Source organism: Epinephelus fuscoguttatus, linkage group LG23 (assembly GCF_011397635.1).
Source record: "Epinephelus fuscoguttatus linkage group LG23, E.fuscoguttatus.final_Chr_v1".
NCBI lineage: Eukaryota > Metazoa > Chordata > Actinopteri > Perciformes > Serranidae > Epinephelus > Epinephelus fuscoguttatus.
Genome location: NC_064774.1, coordinates 7,157,326 through 7,174,738, shown reverse-complemented (window position 1 = coordinate 7,174,738; position 17,413 = coordinate 7,157,326). Strand labels below are relative to the sequence as shown.

The 17,413-nt window shown below is 44.3% G+C and overlaps 1 protein-coding gene across 1 annotated transcript in view; it reads right to left on the bottom strand.

The window, feature by feature from the left end:
* Window positions 1-15,680, bottom strand: part of trpc5a (transient receptor potential cation channel, subfamily C, member 5a) — a 224,937-nt gene extending 209,257 nt beyond the window's left edge. The window contains exon 1 of the mRNA XM_049568039.1: window positions 15,242-15,680. The gene's annotated coding sequence lies outside the window, so the exon portion shown is untranslated. The remainder of the gene's footprint in view (window positions 1-15,241) is intronic.
* Window positions 15,681-17,413: the final 1,733 nt, after the last annotated feature.

The window sequence follows — 17,413 nt, the reverse complement described above, 5'->3', positions numbered from 1 at the left end:
GTATGAACAAGCCAGATTTCCGTAATGGTTACCTCACCAACAGAAACTGCTTGGTTACAGACGTCCATTAACTCTATTTGTTGGAGTGAATATCAATGTGGTATCTGCAAAACCATAAAAACCCTCCATAAAAGAACATAATTGTTCCTAATCAATATTAGCCGAAAATGCTACTTATTGTGTTGGATTGTGGGGAAACATTAGCTCATTAATTGCCTGCACAGGAAGTCCTGGCCCCCTGAGGTCATCCCATGGTGCGGCTCTTTCTACAATAATACCTGCAGCTGGCTGTTGGACACTGCCGGTTGATTTGCGTCTTCATCGACAAGCAGGCGAGACAAAGAGCGTCAGAATTCAAGGTCAAAGAGGACACCTCATGCATTTCAAATTAGCGTTAGAGTCTCAGCACCAGAATGAGACAACAGAGAAAGAAGGCATCATTACTATTCCTCCACTAATTGTGCAGCACATCATTTTCATTTCCAGAAGTGAACAGTCTTGTTTTATGGTGTCAGTGTGGGAGCTTGAGCTTGTCCCGATTCTGCTGTGTTCCAGTAAACGGCCACGACACCACTAAACCCTGCTCGCCGGAGACCAGGAAGGCGCCCTGTCGTCCCTCGTGCCTCCTGATAAAATGTTTAATTAGCTAATGTTTCCAGGCAACGACCACCGAGACGACTCTGGTGTGAATCAGGGTGAGGCAGTGGGACGGAGATAAGGGGGGGAAATGTCTAGGTGCAATATTAGAACCACAAAAACAGTAGGAAATCCAGTGAACTTAACATCATGTTTGATGATGTTCAGATGAATATACAGAATAAAATACAGAATATGGAATAAAGAGAATAAAGAGTATATACAGTATGAGCAGTATGAGCTTAGTAGGCAGTGCAGGGAAAAGTGTTGGTGCAGCTCAGCAGTCTTTTGGTGAGAGGCTGCATTGATAAGTTGCACCTCATTTCAAAGTGCTACTGCACTGTGACACTGTGCTCCGTGGTTCTGTCACGCGCCTCAAACCAGACACTGTGGACGCATTATTATTCCTCCACGGTGTGTTGTAAAGAAGCGTTTTTTACGTAAGTAGTACATGTTAATTGCAATTTCTTCAATATTTGGCATGGTTAATAAGCGACTAAAATAGTGTACATTTATTTTCAGGCTCTGTGGTGTGCCGATGTTGCTCCCGGGATTCCCAGCTATCCGAACGAAAGCGAACTTTAAAAAAACACAGCAGTCACTAATTTTATTTGTTTCACGTTTTATTTGGAGATCTTTTTTTATTTATTATTTGGGCCAATTCTTAAAGAGTAAATGTTTAATTTAAGCCAGACTGTTGAGGCGCACAGGGGGAGCATCATTTTTTAACCCCTTCCATTTAAGAAAAAAAAAACAAAAAAACTCGGGTTCAATCAGGCTCGGACCCAGTGTTGTATGTGATGATGTCGGGCGAGCCGGTTTCAGGTTGAATTTTTGGGCCCGTTGAGAACTCTACCAGGGATACGCCAATTACTTTGCCTGGGGGCCACTTTTGCAAAATGATATTTTGCAAATGTTTCATATCCAGTGTCTCGGCACATTTATGATCTGCCGTTAGCGGCATTAGCGTGTTTACTATATTATATAGTGTAGCTATCGCACTGAACGCCCCACGTCAGACACAGATGAAAAAGCGGTCCTTTCACGTCGGCATGATACGCAGCGTCTGGCAAAACGCGACCAGACAACAACACAAGTTAAGGGGGCAAAAAATCTGAGTAGGTTGGGTGGGAGGTGTGGTGGATGGGTCCAACAATGACGACGTTTACATATACATATTCTGAATAAGGTGTTTATATGCACTGCAGCAACTGGATTATTCTGTTTACATGTAAATTGACATATTCCATTAAAGACCCCGGGCTACTGGCCTACCAGAAACGCTCTTATTTAGGCTAATGCAACACTCAACCTGCGGGGGGCAGCGATACGCCTATAGGCGCCTGGTCTCCCGGAAATACAGAAGAAGAAGAAGAAGAAGAAGAAGAAGAAGGAAAAGAAGTTGTTTACAATGAACAGAAGCTGCAGTGTTTGTTTCCGCACCACAACTTAACTACAACACTCCTGCTGATCCATTTTGTCCTCAACAATGGAAGACAAGAGCGAGACGAAAAGACGAACGAGTGTATGGACCTTTCCTTCCAGCTTATGCCGTTCACGCCAGCCAGAGCCCTCCGGAGTCTGTGGATGAATGCACAAAGCCAGTTCTGCTGTTCTCCCCGCTTGCCATAACCATAACAACACTGACAACCCAGGATTTCTTGTGAATCGAGTATGAGTAGACGTTACTGAATATTCCGTACGGGGCATTTTCCGATTAAGGTGTACACATGTCACAATATTCTGGTTAAAACAGGCATATGCCAGCGGTCTTATTCGGAATATTCTCCAACCGGAACATGACCGTAATCGGGTTATGCACGTGTTTACATGACTCGTGCGCAACCGGAATATTGAGGGTATTCCGAATAATACAGGAATGGAATATGGTGTGCATGTAAACGTAGTCAGTGACTGACTGAACTGAAACCACGTGCTTTTGTGTGTGGCATTTTACTTCCCATAGAGTAACTGGGCAACTGGTGAGTCTTGACAGGTATACAACACTTGTGAGGCAAAAATCTACATATGTGACTGTAAATGTGATCACCTATGTGTGTGTGTGTGTGTGTGTGTGTCCACCCTCCAGCTCATTAGCAGATGCTTCTGTAGAGGACGATGTCAATGCTGCTGTTTCAAAAGTGATGATGTCATTATACTTGCTGATTAATACGATTCTACTACCAGCTCTGTGTGTGTGTGTGTGTGTGTGTGTGTGTGTGTGTGTGTGTGTAGCTAATAAAGCATGGATGACAGAGGGAGGCAGCATGTGAATGTGTGCGTGTGCGATCAGTGACGTAACTCTCTGATTAATAGAGCTACCGCTTCCTGCACCATCAAAACAACTGCATTAACTCAGTGTGTGTGTGTGTGTGTGTGTGTGTGTGTGCACGTATGTGTGTGTGTGTGCGTGTGAAAGACAGTTCATAACAGAGAGAACAGCCCTCTCTAAGTACAATATACATCATTGTTAGTCAGGCTTACAAATGCATTTCTCAGTGTGTGTGTGTGTGTGTGTGTGTGTGTGCGCACGCACACTGCAGCACACGTGTAGTCCCCATCATGCATCAGCAACACATTACTCAGCTGCCTGTGTTCAAATGCGTGTTTGCGCCTGCAAGTGTGTTCGCATATATGAATATATAGTATCTATTTGTTTGTGTGTGTGTGTGTGTGTGTGTGTGTGTGTGAGGTAATCTATGATGGTATAGGTTGCAATGATTTGCCTCCTGAGAGGGTCATTGTGAATGTTATCATAACTGAGGAGGAGAGTAGACGCGATGGGATGAGGACTTGAGACAAGGTGAGGAAAATAGGAGGAGAGGAAACAAGGAGAAGATATGAGATGAGAGGAGACAAGGAGAGGAGAGGAGGTGAATGAAGGAGACATGGGGAGGAAGGTGAAAAACGCTGAGGAAACAAAAAGTAGAGTGAAGAAAGAAGGGAGACAAGGAGAGGAAAGAGGAGACACGAAGAAAAAAGGGAGGAGGCAATAAGATGAAACAAGGAATAATGGAGGGGAGGGAACAAGGAGTGAAGTGAAGGAGAGAGGAAAGAAGATGAGAGGAGATAAGTGAAGACGGGAGGTGACAAGAAGGTGAGTTAAAGTGAGAAAAAATGGAATGAAAAATGGAGAAGAGAAGACAGAAGGAAAGGAAAGGAGATAAGAAGGAGACAAGGGTAGAAGGAGGGAGTAGAGAGGAGAGGAAACAAAAAGGGAAGAGCAAGAAGGAAGGGCCGAGAGGGAAGAATAAGGAGACGAAACAAGAGGAGAAAAGTAGAGGACCAAGGACACGAGTGAAAAAAGGGGGGAAACAAGAAGAGAAGAGAAGAGAAGAGAAGAGAAGAGAAGAGAAGAGAAGAGAAGAGAAGAGAAGAGAAAGGAGGAGAGGAGCAAAGGAGAAAAAAGGACAGACAAGGAAGGGGGAAAAGGAGGAAAGGGAACAAGGAGAGAAGTAAAGATGAGACGAAGGGCACAAGGACAGGAAACGAGAGGAGAGGAAATGAGCAGAATAAAAAGGAGATAAGGAGAAAGAAGGAGAGAAGAGAAAGACAAAAGCAGGAGCAAGAGGAGGGGAGGAGACAAGGAGAGGACTGAGGGAACCAGGGAAAAAGAGAGGAGGAAACAAGAGGAAAAGAGAAGAAGGGTGGAAGAGGGGAGAGGACAGAAGGAAAGAAGAGAAGAGGAGAAAAGAAGGAGAGTAAAAGAGAAAAGCGGAAAAGAGAGGTGAGGATGAGAAGATGAGGAGATGAGACAAGGACAGGGCACAAGGAGAGGAAACAAGAGGGAGCAGAAAGAGAGCAAAAAAGGAGGAGGAGGAGACATGGAGAGGACTGAGGAAAAGAGGAGAAAAGGAAACATGAGAAAAGAAAGAAGGGGGTGAGGAGAAAAAGGATGAGAGTAGAGGAGAGAGGAAGAACGGGGAGAAAAGTAACAATGAGAAGATGAGAGGAGATGAGACAAGGACAGGAGAGGAAATGAGGAGATAAAGGGAGACAAGAGGAGAGATGAGGTGAGGAGAAAAGTGGTGTATCAACCAGAAGAAAGAGGGATGGGAGGAGGAGGAGGTCAGGAGAGATAAGAAATTGAGAAGGAGGTGAGGGGAGGATGATAAAAGAAAGGGGTGTAAAATGAGTGGGGAGTTATTGCTCCAACAGGAGGAGCGAAGGCGAGCAGAGAAGGATCTTGTAAAAGAAAAGGAAGTGAGGTGGAGGAGGAGAAGGAGGGAGGAGATCTTACAAGAGGTGGAATCTGAACCGAAATAGATAAGTCGAGAGAGACGAGAGGAAGGAAAAGGAGGTTGCGTGAGAAGGACGAGACACTCGACGTCAAGTGGAGCGCCGAGAGGAGAACAAGGAGGGAGGAAAGGAGGGGAGGGAGAAAGGGAGAAATAAATTAGAAAAGGAGGATGAGCAGACGGAGAAATAAGGGCAGTGAAAAGGGGAAATAAAAGGAAACATGAGCGCAGAGAAAGGAGGACGAGTTGCAGAGAGCGTAAAGACGGAGAGAAAAGACGGAGGGATGGAAGAGTACGGGAAAACGATCAGCGGGGAAAGATGGAGGGAAATACAGAGAGTGAGCGTCCACGGTGGGATGAAGTGTGCCGCCTGCGTTTCACTCTGCTGCACAATGCAATCACAAGCCAAGCACCTCTCCCTCCATCTATCTGCTGGAAAGTAAAAAGTGGAGGAGGAAGAAAGAGGGAGAGAGAGGAAGGGAGGAGAGATGGAAAGACAGAGAGAGAGGGAGGGAGAGAGAGGCTTGTGATATTTAAAAAAAAAAAAAAAAAAAAAAAGTCCTCGCCCACACAGGTCAGAGACGAGCAAAATCGCAAACCAAAAAAAGGATTTGAAACTTTCTGTCAGGCTGAAAGCTGCTGCTCATCTCTCTCTCTCACACACACACACACACACACACACACACACACACACACACACACCACTATTAACCCAGTGCTAATGATTATAATCAGAGTCATAACTTACGGCACAAAGGGAGTGCGCCAATTTTGTTTTCCCTGGTAGCTATCTGCAGTTGCCAAAGAGAATCGAGATGCTGGAACAACTGAAGTAACCATGGAAAACAAAACGCAGTGTGTCCTGTGTTGCTGGTAGTCGCTAGGCTAGGTTGCTAGGCTATTAGCGATCTAGTTGTCTCTGCAACAGCGGCGCCAACAACACTACCACTTTGATTTTTCAAGCCCAGTTCAGACCAAAGAGTCACAGCGAGACAAGTAAAAACAGGCACCTACTGGTTCACACCAATGCAACTAGATAAGATAGTGTATCATCGCTATGCAACAACTCTACTGGCTACAGTTGCGTTAGTAGTGATGAAACGGCGAAAACTAGAAACAAAACGAACATCAGATGGACTGTATTCATTGTAAATACGCCACAAGAATATAAATGACCAGCGGCAATTAATCAGTCGGTGAGAATGTGTGTGTGGGCGGGGCATAAGCACATATAGCGAGCAGCAGCGGCGACCCATTGTCCGACACTGGCACACTGTGAGGACGGAAACAGAGGGCTCGGCGGAGACGGAGCACCTGCTGCAGCAAGCGAACATGCCGTCTGCGGTCACTTTGACTTGACCAGTGGACCTCACTACAAGCTGATTGGCTGTAGAAACAGGTGGCGTGCTTTATGTTATAAAAATAGCCATCACTGATTTGAGGTTGCAGGGGACGCCATCAGCCAGCTTGTCTTAAAGGAATATGCCAACGATTTGGGAGTTATGCCCTTTCTCTGTCATTTTCATATTGAGACAACATGATCGATATCTTTTTTGTGTCTGTACATCCAGTGGCTGGGTCTCAGCGGTTAGCATTGCAGCTTAGCTTAGCGAATAAAATTGAAGTCTATCGGGGGGTCAGTAGCCTACGGTAAAAGTGAACAAATAAATATTACAGAAACCCTGAAGCTGGTATTTCTGCACGTGCATTTAAAATTAACATGTTTAAACATTAATTCGAAAAACGAGTCTTCTTTATCCGTTTTTAGAAGAAGTTTGATACACGGAACTATAGTGTGTTTACATCCTGCGTGGAGGGATACACCGGTGAGCAACAGCTGCAGCTGGCTGTGGGACAGGTGCGCTAGGTCACTCTCGACTGAAAGCTGTCCATCAGCTCCTGCAGGCCTGGGGCGTTTTTTTCCAGTTTATCTTAGGAACATGAAAAAATGTTTCAATCACGCCAGGATTAGTGATTGCTGCAAAGTTTTCACTCCTTGTGATGCACTCTCTGTGGTGGTTTTCCTCCTGATGATATATCTCTAGCCTCCCCAACGATGGTGGCACCAAATCCCATTCTGTGCAGCAAAATGATTCCACCTCCGTAGGCATAGGTTGGCAAGCCCCGCAGCTACACCACCAATCCTCCCCTGGCCTCCGTCTCCCCTCGGCCCCTTGCTGTTCTGCTACCTCGAAGGATTCAGCCTCTCTTCTCGCCCGCTCAGCATCCAGCCCCTGGAGTTCCTCATCTGTACGCTCCGGCTCAAACAGGTATGGCTCTGGGTCTGTGTCCGCTACAAGAAACTCCTCAAAATCACATTGAAAGTCGTCCATTGCAGCTACTATAGTCCGGAGATATCGTTAGGCTAAATAAACAGCTGAGTTTTGTTTACAGGCTACATCTGTGCCTGTGCCTGCTCACCGGTGTATCCCTCCACGGATCACAGCGCAGGATGTAAACACACTGTAGTTCTGTGTATCAAACTTCTTCTAAAACGACTAAAACGGACTCTCGTTTTTCGAATTAATGTTTAAACATGTTAATTTTAAATGCACGTGCAGAAATGCCAGCTTCAGGGTTTCTGTTACGTTTATTTGTTCACTCTTACCGTAGGCTACTGACCCCCAATAGACTTCAATTGTATTCGCTAAGCTAAGCCGCAACGCTAACCGCTGAGACCCAGCCACTGGACGTACAGACACAAAAAAGATATCGATCATGTTGTCTCAATATGAAAATGACAGAGAAAGGACATAACTCCCAAATCGTCAGCGTATTCCTTGAACACCTGGGCTTAAGACCACTGGTTACCAACCTGCAGGTCCTGACCTCCACAAGGTGTCGCCAAAGCTTCATGAGGGGGTCGCGTATTGATTTTAAGAGGTGTAAGGAAACTTTTTGAAATTATATAGAGTCAGCCTATATTTCAACATCATCACAGAGCTCTCACTCTCTGCTAAACAGCCGCATCCTGCATTAGAATAGTACGCAGTTGAACCACTGAAAAGCTAACAGAACAAAAGCAAACACCGAATTTCTCAAAGAAGAAGCCTTTTAAGTTTGTATGATTGTCTCAAATTAAAGAAACGAAAGAATAATATAAAAGGGTATTATAATATGTAATATAAATAAAATATGTCACTTAGTCAGGGGTCGTCACTTTACTTAATGATAAAAAGGGGTGCCTTAAGGGGAAAGGTTGGGAACCACTGTGTTTAGACGACATAATGTCAGAAAATATATGACAAAGCCCAAATCAAGGTTCCAGAGCCAAAAGTAGCCTCTTTAAATAACCTTCTTCTTGTCAGATCAGCATCTAAAACTCAAAGATATTTGATTTCCAATCATATAACACACAGAAAAGCAGCAAATCTTCCCATCTGAGGAGCTGGAACCACAGACTGTTTGGAGGTTCTGCTTTGAGAACAACAGATTTCCAGGTCAGATTTTTCAGTCACTGCAAGCAACCAAATGTTGTTGTGCTTCCGACTGCAAAAAGTTGCCGACCGCAGCAGTTTCCAGTAAACAACATCCTCTTGCATCAGTTGCAGCTCGAAGAACTTGCCAATAAGGGCAATGAGCAGAAAATGTAAATTATACATCAGTAAGTTTGTGTCAGTAAAATCAGCTAGTTTTTTAATTCAGTAGCACATAAACACATGATTTGTTTTTACTTTTCATATCAACTTAACAACAGATGTGTGACTGAAATCAGCAGCTTTAAGAGCAGACTGTCCTCACAGGCAAAGCAACAGTACTGGTCAGATGCCGAAAACAACTTACGTTGACGTCCATCTGCTAGCAAACTTTAGTGATCATCATTTATCAATAACACAAGTATCATAATGTTACTATTGCACAACAGATGCCCTGAGGAGGGAGGTTTGTATTCAGTCCTACCAACACTCAGAGTTCATTTCTCCTGAACATGAACACAACATCCACCCCTGAACTCATCCAAGTACTTTCCTCTTTTAACCACGACCACGATCTTTCCATAATGCTTACCAAGTCTGTGAAATGACTTTTAAACTAAATTCTGAGTTTAGATTTGATTTACCAAAGACTAGGGATCTTCCACGTCACTATTTGCAAGACTACACCTAGATTTCGTTGGAGGTCATTTCCCATCCTGCTCCTCGTGGAAAACATTACACCAAACTCCATTCTAAATTAAGCTGCAAGCAGCGTTGGGAAGGATCTCAGACTTCTGTTGTTTTGGCCTCCAGCTCACATAGACAGTTAAAGACAAAGGTTTTAGACGATTTTAGACCCCTCTCCAGTCTAGCTTACAGCTGACAATATCTCCGCATTTCCTCATGTTACTTTCAGAGGCAATAGCTCACTTCCTGTTGGATTTAGGTCAGGGGTGTCTTCAGCCGAGGTCCCTAAATATGACATATCAACAATTCCTTACGTATCTGCAAGTACACATAGCTCTAGAAACACAAGATAAGAGACGTCACATGTAGACAGTATTCTTGTCAGAGTAATCCATAAAGATAAAAAAGCATTTGCACTCAAGTTTGCTGTTTTGGTGGGGGGGAGAGACTGTGGAAATGAGAGGTGAACCATTTCAAAAATTTAGCGTCTCACTAAATTTAAGAGCTGGTTGTCACGAACAGGTGAAGGACTCACAAAGCCGACTCATAGACTGAGATTAAAGTTCAGGGTCTTGAAGCAGGCTCAGGTCGGTACACTGGTCGTCAGTAACACAGGCAAAGGTATCCAATCGACACGCAAAAAGGATCTCTCTGTGAAACGCTTGAACTCTTATTCAAAGGTAAAGACAATGTGGCATCAAATGAGGCGAGGAGATCTTGCCTCCAGGAGAAGAGCGGAAGAGCCCTGGTTTCCGGTTGTAGGCTGTTTGTAGTCCGCGTGATATTGACCAACCACGTTTGAGCTGGCTGCAGTTGTTGCCAGGTTAAACGGTCCGTGCGGGGAACTAACAAGGCGGAACATAATTGGCGTCACTGCAAACTCTGAATCCATCGCAATGGTTCAGCATATTTACTTATATATAAACGGAAGTCTGAAACGGAAATTCGCCTCCTCCGCCCAAATCAAACCAGAATGCCAAAAAATCGGGGGTCTGCCCCCAGAGGCTGTATCGCCGTCTGCTGGAATTCAGACGCCGAATACATCCAAAGGGTTCAGAGAGTGGTGGATTGGATACACGCCAAACTAAACAGCGACTGTAGTTCACTCCACAACTCCGAACCGAGACGTACGTTCCTGCGCCTCCCTGAAGTCCCCTCCATGTTTGCTGTCTGCCCAGTTTGCTACTTCACCTATTGCTTGTTGACAATGTTTACATCATTAAACTTCGGTATTTGCATAAGCCAAGACTAAAACTTGATGATAAAATGACGATGACGATACAAAGACTGGATAAGACAGCGTAAGACAGAGTACCTTACATCAACTGATTGAGAATACAAGACGGAAATCTCTTGTAGTTTTATTCCAACATTGGAAATCTGCCTGTGACAGTGACACTGCTTAAAAAGTAACGTGGTATAAGATCAACATAACTTTGACTCGTACTGTGAAGCAATACTTTTACGAGTGACTCCTGTTTTTCTCTACTTTTTTTTGTATCGTGCACACCCACAAGCAGGCGAGCGGTGTGATCCACATCCCTGTCGCCAGTTTCACACTCTTCCACTGATCGACAGTTGGTAGCGCTGACGCCAAAAGCAACGTCGCAATGTGCCAACAAAGCAACAGGAAAGAAAAAAAAAAGACTGCAAGCTCGGAGACATGGAAGTAAACAATGCAGCATTTAAAATATTTCAGGCTTTGCAAACGAGGAAAGAAAAACACATTGAGGTGGCAGAATGTGTTTCGGCGAGAAAAACTGAATGTAAACATCAATTTGCTTGTTTATTTCCCACAGGGCACCTTTAAGCAGATGTTACCCAGATGTTTACAATAGGAAAACACGCTTTCTGTATCAGGTATACAGCGCTTTTTGGAGCTCACTGAAAAAACGACCATTTTAGCATTGTTTAAGGGCTATATGTGTGTACCGTAACCACATATACACACTGGGCTCCAGGTGCTCTTGTTCCACGTCTCTATATTTCAGGTCATCAGTGAGGCCGCAGCCATCTGCTGATTGCGTCCAATGATGCAAAGCTAAAGCAAGAGACACAACTCATCCTGCCAGTGCTGACATTTCCCATCCCGAGGCACAAACTGGTGAGAACTAGCTGATACTGGAGACCAGTCCTAAAACAGTTTTAATCTATTATTCTGACGCAGAGCTCAGATATGATCCATTTTTTTCCCTGTCTGTCTGACAGCCGAGTCTTGCTCCCTCTTTGCACTCCACAGAACTAAGCCACCGTCTTCTGTTAAATCCCTTCTTTAAACAAACATTCATGTTAAAGCCCTGCCTCAAAGTGCTCCAGTTTTGTTCGGTTTCATCACTCTTTTTCATGCCTTGCTTTTTTCCTGCGTCTTGTCCCAGCACTCTTTATGCGCTTAAAGAACGCTGCACCATTGTTTCGCAACATAAAATAACCTATTTATCGTGCGCTTTAGGAGGAGGAAGGCACACAAGCACGCCTGCTTTGGAAGTCGTACCACATTGGCTCCAGTGTTTCAGAGGCATCCATCTCCGCAGCTGCTGAGGTAACGTTTGGATGGCGCACAAGAAAAAGATGAGAAAGAGGGATGGAGGGGATCGCTGAAGTGTGATCTGTTACGTAATCAACACCATCAGCACAAACATCAGTGCTGGAAAACAAGAAGACTGACATTTTGTGTCTCAGGAGACGTTCAGTGTCAAAACAATAGGTGGAGTGACGTACTGACTCAAAGTCTGGTCGTAAGAGATGATTTGTTGTGGGGTCTCATTAGTCTGTGTTGTTGGGTTTTGTTGATTAGTGCCACATCTAATTTGTTTCATCGTCAACACGTATAGCGACACTTTTTCATTTAGTTGTTTCACAGAGCTCTTGTTAAGTTCGACCAACTCTCAAGAACTCAATGCAGTTTTGAATGGTATAAAACAGAGAGAAGCAGTACGGGAGACCAGGGTTGGTTGGCACACTTTTCACTCTCTGCTTTACATCTCTGGCATAATTTATGTTAGACTATTCTGGGCCGCAGGTTCGATTCCAACCCTCGGCCCTTTGCTGCGTGTCATTCCCTCTCTCTATACTCTAACCAGCAGCAAATGAAAGGTTCAGGTCTGTGTTTTAATGCAAAATTGTTTTCTAAAATTAGGCGATTTGTAATTAAAGTTAGGTGTGCATTTCTGCCAAACAGCCCCGTCAAACGGATGGTCATTCATATGTATATATGCAGCGGGGTCTTGTTTGCAGAGATCGCCATGTTGCATCGCCAACGGCCCAGAACGGACAAAACGAACACTTGAACTAGACAGGGTCATTCACGTTTTTGCATTTTCAAGTCTGCCACTGTGGTTTATGAGCGCGTCGTAAAAACACAAATCTTTTTTAACATGAAACTGCTTTATTCAGTGTTTTCACCAGTTTTAATCAACTGGTCCGTTTGTTTTTGAGAGGAGGAGACCTCTTCGAACAATTTGGCTCCTGGTAAAAACCTCCTGAAAGTCTGGATCTTAAGTTATCCAAAAAAAAAAAAAAAAAAAAGAAAGAAAAGGATTAGCAGGTGCTAGGCTAGCTGCCTGTCTCCAACATGCCAAGCAGCATTGGAGACACCCTGATTTGTGATTTCATTTAGTGTTTTAACAGGCTTAAATGACTTGATCTGTTTGTTTTGGAGAGGAAGAGACCTCTGTGGGTAATTCAAAACATCGAAGGAATTCTAATCGGGAGAAGTTTCAGCTGGCCGAAACCTGCACTCCTCACCACTAGATGCCACTAAATCCCCCTAAATCTTACACACTGCTTTATCAGTCGGAGTGTCTGATTACTTTTGTCACTGATCATTCAAAATAATCTTTTAAATCAAATCAGCAATATAAACCTCGTTTTTAAACTTTCAAAATTATCTCACAAAACAGTTACAACACCTAACCCCAGAATCTCTCACAACTGACCCAACTTTGCACCACTTTGTGCCTTTTGTGCATCAATTCATGGTGTAAATGTCCTTGACTTTGTCAAAGTAAAAGTCCTCTGCAACTTCAGTGTTTTTTATTGTTTGTTTTTGTTAACCCTGATGCAACCAGCTACCATCACTCCTTTCAAATCTTATATCAAAATGTAGCTTCCTTTGTCTATTAATTAGACGTAACACTTTCCCAATATCTCTATCTGACACTTTTATAATATGTGTAGTCCACAGACCAATTTTTTCCTGACTATAAAACTGAAATGTCAACCTAACACAGTAGATGAGTGCAGGTGAAGAAAGCAAACATTCTGACGTTACAGGTTTGTTTCCGCGACCTTCCAGGGACCACAAAACAGCCAACAGCCGTGTGCCAGCCAACCTGGTCTTGCCTAAATCCTGACTGGTCCATGTTTTCAAATGTTCAGCGAACATCGAGGAAAAGATGGAGGATAATAAGCACCAGCTGAATCAATGCCAATGTACAGGCGTTGGAAAATAAACTGGACAACCACCGTGCTGCATCAGGAACAGTAATCTCCTTTGATTCACCGAAACTTGGCTACAACCTGGACAGCACCATTGAACCGGGAGGCTCTTTTTCTATGTGGCGATCTAACAGAGCAGAGGACTCTGGTAAGAGAAGGAGAGGACATGTGCTTTACAGTGAATAAGGACTGACTGAGTTGAGGTGCTGTCCCGGCGCTGCTGTGGGTCACTGCTATACGGCTGCAGAGCGGTGCTGCCCGTGTTTAGGAGGAGCGACCAGACCAGTCACAGTTTGGGACGTTTGCTTGAAAAATGACTCAAAATTGTTGCAGATTTATTTTAAACTCACCAAATATTCGTTTCAACCCAACAAAACTCCGAGCTGCATCGGCTCCACAAAGCTGCCTGGCGCCGACTGAGATGATAATCATTCTGCAACTTTTGTCATTTTGTGATAATTACTGTAGTAGGATCCTTATTATTTCATACAAACACGCTTTCTCTCACAAAACTTCAAATTAAACGTCTCAAAACTGCTGATGTTTCATAATTAATAAAATCTCCAGAAACAATTAGGCACAATTATTGTTCACCCACTGCTGGATGCTCATACTGTAGATTTGCTGTTTGCCATCTGTGCTGTGTGTGTGTGTGTGTGTGTGTGTGTGTGTGTGTGTGTGTGTTGCAGCAGCAGAAACTTAATGTTTTGCCTGACATTTAAAAAGGAGGCTGTACTTTCCTCCGGGTGGACAGGGGAAACACTTAAGAGGGCTGACGAAGGGTTTAATATGCAGGGAAAACCCTATGGGCCTGCGTGCACGCACACGCATAAAGCCCCACCACACACACACACACACACACACACACACACACACACACTCTCTGCAGCTCCATCCATCTCTTTTCTCTTTTTTGTGTGTTTTATTCCTCATTTATGCGCACACACACAGGTCTGTATGTAAACACAGAGCAGGGACATTTGCACGCACGCACGCGCACGAATTTGCACTCACGCACGCGCGTAAAAACTGCACAATCTCCATCTCATGCGCACGCCGAACGCGCAAAGAACAGAGCCTACTGAGACCCACACAAACTCCGCAGCCCGCCTCTCTCCCTCACACACACACACACACACACTGAGCAGCTCGCACGCACTCTCTCTGCAACCCCTCTCTTTCCAGCATTAGTCAATAGTCAGGATACATAAACCACCCACCAGTCACCCAAAGCATCTCCCAGCCAAACCCTCTCTCTCTCCAGCAACTCCAGCATCACCACCGTCTCTCTGCTTCACCATCAAACCATCTCAAACACCCAGAACCGCATGAATAAAACAGGGATCCGGGTAAACAGCAGCATATCCACACAGCTTGTTGTCAGCATGCAGCCTGGAAAAGCCAGCTCAAGTGATGGGAAGGTGTAATACAGTCAGGACATGTGGGAGGGATGGAGGGAGCATTTCTTAGAATGACACAAAGTCAGCCTCTCTTTATATTAAATCACACCTGAAACACAACTGGACACAAAGCACTTGAGGCAGTTGAAGACAAAACGCAGCAAAGTCTTGCAGCACATCTTGCTCTCTGAAAACTGATATTCCACATTATGGCCGACGTTTAATTTTTCCCTTTAAAGCGGGGTTAACATTGATTACAGGTAGCAAGAGTGCCGGCGCCGTCACAACCCCCGCGTGCCTCTCACATCTTAACGGTCACAGGTGGAGTTAATTAATCAATCACGGATGCTTACAGGTGTTAATTCGGGTTTTAATCCGGATTTGAAAGCTGAGAAAGAGAAACAGTTGCTGCTCCGGTGTTTCTCACCTGTTTGTCGGAGACCTTCTCTCTCCGTCTGCGCAGGAATAAACAAAAACAACCGTCTCTCCTCCAAATTAACGATTAGTCCCCTCTCCCCGGGGGTCTCGCGCACCTCACGTGCGGCGCTTTCGCACTCCTCTCTCTCTCTCTCCGCTCTCTGCGTGTTTCTGTGTCTGTCTGTCTCTTCTTTTCTCGCGGGATTTCCTCCTCCGCCTTCCTCCTGTCTTCTTCTCCTCCTCCTCCTCCACCACCGCCTCCTCCTCCTCCTCCTTCTTCTGAGTCTGCTCCGCGGGATCAGCTCGTCCTCCTCGCGCCACCTGGACGGAGACGGAGCGGCTCGCGACGCTTGTGCTCGTGGTGCTGATGCTGCTGCTGCTGCTTCTCCTCCGCGCGACCCATCCTGTTGTCAGCGGGCTTCTGCTGCGGAGGGGAAGAGGAGAGGAGAGAAGAGGAGAGGAGGGGAAGGAGCTCTCTTTCTCTCCCTCCTCTCTATCCTCAGTGAAAAAAAAAAAAAAGCAACACAGAGCTGAAGCTACAGGTGATGGAGGGAGGTTTTTAAAATCCACAGCGGGGTCGGTGCAGCTCACAGCTGCGTGTCACTGCGATGCTCTCTGCCTGGTTCCTGGTTCGTGGAGTCCGCATCGGTAACTGCAACGACGCTGGTTTGAAACCGGCAGGAGACCGCCACACATCCTCTCTCTGCTCCCCCACACTGCCTCGCTCTCCGCTGAACGCTGTTCAATAAAATGCCAAAATATTTACTTTTGACAGTGCATTTCAGAGGAAAGCTACTTTTTACTACTCTACATATATATGCACATTCATTTTCGATACAGAACAACCAATAAATTAAAAAAAAATGTGACGCTTTTTTTTTGTAATAATCCATTCTTAGCAATTATCCAGGGTGTCTACAGATATAACCAAGTTAAATTTAAGACTCCCTAAGACCTTTTTAATACCACCTTATATGAAATTTAAGACCAAATCTGCAATGGAAATACACATTACATATATGTAACAGGTTCAGTTATACAGCAGTAATATGTGTCAAATATATATTAGTAATAATAAGTATCATAATTACACAGAATTTGTTCCAGTTGGTATTACCTGACACGTTTAGGCCTCCGTAGTCAGCATGTGGAATGCTTGATACTTAATTCCTGTACCCCTACGGTCACCTTTGGGGGTTACCCAAAGCAGCACATTCTCACTTCAACCTCTCTACATATTGACGTTTGGTAACTTTCCACAGACACACACAACGTGCAAGGGTGTGTTGGTTGTTGACAAGTTCAGCCTGTTTTAAACATTGTCTTCTTTCAAAATACACTTCTTTTTTCAGAGGAAATTTAACATCTACAAATGAACGCACTTCGTCAGTACAACACTGCAAATTGACTTTTTTTTCCCTTCAACAACAAACACACATGCTTGGATTTCGTAAAAAATATCAGGGTTTGGCTTTAGAATCTCACGGGACACGAACAACGCTCTCTCAAGTGAAAGTCAATGTTTGTTTGGGTGTCATCAGCTTAACAGTGGTAGGATACTTCATTAAAATGACTGATAATGCGTCCTAACGGAAGCATGTAAAGTGAAAACAAAATAGGACCAAGAATAGATCCCTGTGGTGCCCCAAACATAAGTGGAGCTGTTGTTTTAATGGCGGAATGCAACAAATTTGTGGTACTTGTACTTTACTTGAGTATTTCCATTTCATGCTACTTACTCAGCGGTGTACAAAGTACTCAGTATTCTTTTCCTTGAGGAAAAGTAGAAATAATACAGCCAAAAAAACTTCTATTACAAGGAAAAGTCCTGATTTCAAAATGTGAGTCCAGTATGTAGCATTTAGGGGGATATATTGGGAGAATTGGAATATAATATGTCTGTTTTTTAATCACCTGAAAATAAGATTTTTTTTTTTTTAAATGAGCCATTTATATCTACATAAGGAGCAGGTCAAGGTTACTACAGTAGTCCAGATACACCAAACACTGGTGCTAGGATTAGTTAGGTTTTTCACATCGGCCACCATAGTTATTAGCCCCTACGCAACAAAAGCCTCGCAAAACATACATTAATTCATTTATTTATTTTCTGTGACCACTCATCCTGCCAGAGGTCATAGAGGGAGGGCTATCCGACCTGGGGAGTTTGAACTAGGAACCC